The sequence below is a fragment of the Lacerta agilis genome, chromosome 6 (assembly GCF_009819535.1).
Source record: "Lacerta agilis isolate rLacAgi1 chromosome 6, rLacAgi1.pri, whole genome shotgun sequence".
NCBI lineage: Eukaryota > Metazoa > Chordata > Lepidosauria > Squamata > Lacertidae > Lacerta > Lacerta agilis.
Genome location: NC_046317.1, coordinates 37,042,585 through 37,048,169, shown reverse-complemented (window position 1 = coordinate 37,048,169; position 5,585 = coordinate 37,042,585). Strand labels below are relative to the sequence as shown.

The following is a 5,585-nucleotide window of genomic DNA, read 5'->3' as shown; positions in this document are numbered from 1 at the left end:
ACATAGTCAAATACATGTGCACAGGATGGTCAGTGCTTTTAATTTGAAATAATCAGCTGCCCGTTATAACCACACACAAGATGCTACTTAATGCTATACTATGTACTATTTAAAAAACCAGCAGCTCAACATGACCTAGAGTCCCCTGGAACTCTTAAGTGCTTACCACCCCATCACAAACAAAGCCATACTGTCTGCCATTGCTTTTATTACTGCATAAACCCATTAGTTCCAAATATGTGGCTCCAGTAATGACAGTATACCGCTATGGATGCTGCAATACAATTGGGTTAAAATATTCATTACAATAAGTATTAAGCAACCTAAATTTAGTGCATCAAATAAGATTGGCAATTAGGGCTAATTTGAATGAAATACTTAATATACTGTGATTAATGTATTCTCTGCATTTTTATTCAGTTAAAGTTAATGGAAATTACTTATGCTGATAAATAATTCCATCGAAGTGCTCTTAAACGTGGAGCATAACAGGTGTCGTCCATGTTCTTGCCACTGCTGTTGTCCTGGGGATGTGCTGTTAATTTGCCATTAGTAATTTATGCTGCATCTTCTTATCATTGTATTATTCATTTTCTGCTTAAACATCAAGCAAGCAGTCCCTGCAGGGAAGAGATTAAAGACAGATACAAGTGAGGAAATATATTTTTTCTTGCCCCACCTTGCAGAACTCAACAAGAGATCATGAAAGGGCACTTAATGCTGATTGACAGCAGCAAAGAGGGACTTCAGCCACTTCCTAAACATACTGTGCATTCATTAGCAGAGCCTAGCCTAATTCAGAGCTTCTTCTCTGAATGCTTTTACCTCACATGATACAGACGTGTGCGCTTAAGTTCCTAGATGGTCACAGAAGTCAGCGATTTTGAGCCACTCCAAGAGTTGCCAGCCTTTTTGTGTGTGTGACAGTGGGCACATCTGGGATTTTAAACAACTGCACTGGCTGCCAGTCACAAAATGGCAGGTATGTGGGTGGACCACATGCCATAATACAAAATGGCTGTTGTGGGGCGTGTCACAACACAAAATGGCCGCCACAAGCAAAAGAGCTCCCAAAAGAGAGAAGGTTCCAAAATAGGCCAGACATGCCCCCCCACCATCAGCTACCCCATCAAGGGTGGGGAGACGTAGCTACACCTCCACACTCATCCACAGCTGAGATGGTGGGGGTCCAATGCTTGCATCCAACAATATGCAAGTGTTTAGGGTAAGAGTAGCTGAGCTAGTGCAAACAGGAATTGAACAGGAAAAGATAAGAGTTTGTCTCATGCATTGTGGATTTTTGAGGGAACATTTACTGAGACCTATCATGGTCAATGCATGTTGTGGAGGGTGGGATGGTTTTAAAAAATCAATCCCCCTGTCAGACTGGGAATATCCCCCCACCCACCCAGTTTAGGATATTCCACCATTCTTCAGCAGAGTTTCTTTTCTTTCAGCAAAATAAGCGGCTCACGAACATGTCAAAAAAGCTTTAATAATAAAGAAAATTGTAACACAGTATCATACTGTCTGAGAGAAACAAAAACAACATCATGAGGCAAGAATGACAGTTGGCCTCTCTAACTGAACACCCGAAGGGAGGGGTTGATTCCAGAGCACAACACAAAAGCCCCGCCCACCAGATGCCAGATATTTTACTATTCAAATTAGACCCCAGTGTTTTTCTTACAATGCAGGAGGTACTACTGGCAGAGGTGGATTTAGGGCAGCACAACTGTTTCTGCTGCACTTGGTGCCATGCTAAGGGGGCTGCATGGCGTCACAACTATGCCATCGTGAATCGAGCACAGTGGAGGTTGGGGGGTGCCAAATTTGGGGCTTAAATAGGATGCTGCTGGAATTTGAAAGACCGAAATCTGCCCCTTCTACTGGGCACACTGGCACCCACAGAAGCTATCACCGTGAACCCTGAATTACAATGAGAGTAACCAATGATCTATGTAAAACAGTTTCATATGTCTGCAGAGAAATTGAGTGATCATTATTAAATTTGAGGAAGAAATGGCTAAAGATCTTTAGACCATCAGGAAATAACGGTTTAGACATAAATGTAAGATGCTTGTCTTACCAAAGATTCTTCTGGCTCTGAAGATTTCAGACATATTGTACTCAGGATGAGCCCTTCTAGCCACATATATTTGGCTGATTTCTTGCTTCCAAAATAAAATATGAACAGGGAACTCTGAGATAAGCACACAGACACAAAGTCAAGACAGCCAATTGAATGCAATTTTTTTAATGACTGCTTAAGGTAAAAGCAAAACTTCTAGGTTTAAAAATAGTTAACACATCACAGTTGCCATAAATATGATGTTGGGTGTGAAGGGAGAAGCCATTAGCCTGATAGTGTCCTTCAAGGCTAGGCAACAGATGGTTGGAAGAATCCTCTGGATTATCAAGTGTAGCTTTAGGGCTTCCTTTTCTCCTGAGATTCATTTAAGCCTTTTAAAAATATATTCACAGGATATTTGACAGTCGATGACAGAATATGCTTTAATGTGGACAAATATCTAGGTTAAGAGACTTGTCTTCTTGTTACATAAAACAGCTGGGCAGATTATATATATATATATATATATATATATATATATATATATATATATATATATATATATACTGTATATAGATATATAGAACAATAATAACACCATGGCACTAATGTAAATCCCGCAAATATGAAAAGAGGTTGTCTACCAAATTATTTTTGACTTATCAGTTTGTAGTCTGAAGGGAGCCCTTTTTATAACCTTTGCTATGAGACAGTGATGCAACACCCAAAAGTCTTTGCTTTCCGCAGGGCAAAGACCAATTAACCATTACCAAGTATGAGGTAGCCATTTTGTGAGCAACCAAGCTAAAAACAAAAGTGAAGTAATTTTTTTTTAGGTCAATGTGCAAGAATTCTCATGGAAAATGTACAAGAACAATCCAAACATTTAAAAAATGCATTTTCTTCTGAGGAGCAGGATGTAAATTAACTACCATTGGCTGGTAGACAGTTAGGAGGCCTTTTTTCTCCCAAAGTCAGCAGTTTCCAATGCAAAGGTTTTCAGTGGAGCTAAGCATGCTGGGACCGCAGGAACCTTTTAAAATATAATGTGACTATCTAACTCCACATGACCATTTTGAAGAATAACCAGAAACATGCCTTAGACGCTGACAGACCAAATGAACAGAGCAGCGCACGCTCAAGATGCACAGTAGGCAAAATGTTTCTCATGCACTCCAATGTATGTCACATAAAACAAATCCCATAATTTTGGGAAATGCCTCACAAAAATGATTAAAATAAAAATGATTTACAAATACAACAATACAATTAATTATGTCAATCTTAAATTTGTTCAATGATTTCCCTGGCCCCCTCAGTAGAAGGTGAATATATCCAAGTTGTTTATTTATTGAATGTTTGTTAAAACAAGCTAGCAAAAAGTCTACCTGCTACAGATCTTTACACTCCAAGTATTTACTGGCAAGTCAGTGCACTTTCGTGAAACTTGCAGAACTACGGCTGCATCTGCACTATAAATTTAAACAGACCTGGCCCACCCATGAGGCAAGCTGAAGCAGCTGCCTCGGGCACTGAAAGCTTATGAGGCGATGCCCCCATGAGTGCCCTGCCACCTCTGCCATTGGCGGAGGAGTGGCACTGGCACAAGCACTGACTTCAAGTGAAATCTCACTGAAATCTCACAAGGTCTCATGGAGTGTAAGAGATCTCAAGTCAAATCAGTACTGATGACAGTGTCACTTCTCTGCTGGTAGCACAGGAAGTGGGGCAGGCAGCAAAGTGCAGGGTGGCAGTGGCAGGGCAGGGCAGTACTTCCCGTTTTGCCTCAGGCAGCAAAACGGGATGAGCTGGCCCTACATTTAAAGCAGTATCATATCACTTTAAACAGACACAGGCTCGCCCCAAGGAATCTGGGAACTGTAGTTTGTCAAGGGTGCTGAGAGTTTTTAAGAGACCTGCTATTCCCCTCAAAATGGCTTAACAATCAATCCCTCTTCTTCCCAGGGAACTCTGGGAGCTGTAGCTCTATGAGAGGAATAGCGGTATCCTAACAACTCACAGCATCCTTAACTAACTATAGTTCATGAGGTTCTTTGGGAGAAGCCACAACTGTTACATTACTTACCTATTTGTTTCCAGGCCCAATCTCAGGTGCTGATGTTATTAACCTTTAAAGCCATAAACCATAATTTAACATTACAAGGATGAGCTACCATAAGTGGCAGGCTTCACTATTTCTCCCCTCCTCCTCTGATGCTACATGTTCACTTATGTTTCAGATTAATCACAGCTTGTTGTAAAGTTTGCACCTTGATAAACTTAACTATAGTTTTTTGAAACCAACTAACTGCAAACCATGGGTTATGAAGCTGACTTGATTCAAGAAAACATAGGCAAGACTAACTACAGTTTAGGGTTTAGATATATGTAACACTGAACTGAGGCTAATGTAAGGCAGAAGCAGATGCTTCCAATGCCTTGTGAAGGAAGGAGCATGGAAGCCCAAGGCTTGCTGCAGGTAAACCATGTAATGCTAAGCCATGTAAACCATGGCTTAGCATTATGTTCAAATGTGTATATTTTTACAAACAACAGAAATGCTTTATTGAGAGAGATGGACAGTGCCCTGTCATTTTGGCCCAGAATTCCATTAAATAATATTCCATTTCATGCCACTGTGTGTGGAGGGGGTGGGGAGAAGACATATAGAAGGAATCTGGAAAATCCAGGTGTAAGCCCCCCGCCCCCCTGCTTGTTGATGGGTCATGCCATTTCACAGACAATAGCAATAATAGTGATGATGTTCTAGCTTCCTATTTTGGACCTTTTGTATTTTCCCAGCATGTTCTACCAGGGGCATGAGCCTTCTGGGTGACCTTCCTCAGAAGAAATTGACAAGGACAGATCCCACAATTATTAACCTTTCCACTTGTTTCCATAGTTTATTGTGACAAGACAATGCAATAAGCTTGAAGGTAATCAAAAAGCAATTTTGTAGTAGTGAGCTCAAAATGACAAACCTTCCCTTTTCTAAATAAATCACCATTATTCCCACATGGCTCATGCTTGACAAGTTTGTTTCCTTAGTAACAGAGTACTTAAACAGGGGCTAGGTACATCTGCATTATCTCTTTAACCGTAGATGTGAAAAAGGAGGCAATTGGTCAATCTCCCTCCCTCTCTTTCTCTTTTCTTGGAACTGTAAGGAATGAATCTGTCAGCCTTTCAAGACAATGGGATGGTTTTTAGCAAGACAAGTGCAACAGTCCCCAGATAGCCACTTGAGTGTTGAACAGTATTCATGTACTCCAAGGGCTTCTGCAAGAACACTGGCTAAATGGAGTTTAATACTCTCCAGTGTTTGCTCAATAGCTTGGCTGATGCTAAGGTCAGCTGCCTTATAAATTATGGAACAGATTAAGGCGGTTGGGGCTTACAGGAGGAAACTATGAGGCTATGCAGTAGGCAAAATGAAACATGGGGCATGTCTTGTTCAGATTCAGTGGGGAAAGGTAGGTATGTGTCTGCGGTGCTGATTTTGAACCTTCAACTA

At 40.9% G+C, this 5,585-nt stretch overlaps 1 long non-coding RNA gene across 1 annotated transcript; it reads right to left on the bottom strand.

The window, feature by feature from the left end:
• Positions 1–392: 392 nt before the first annotated feature.
• LOC117048311 lies at positions 393–1,453 on the bottom strand. The gene is made up of 2 exons (XR_004426827.1): positions 1,409–1,453; positions 393–620 (listed from the first exon to the last, which is right to left on the bottom strand). It is a non-coding gene; the product is annotated as an uncharacterized LOC117048311 (long non-coding RNA).
• Between the last annotated feature and the right edge of the window lie 4,132 nt (positions 1,454–5,585).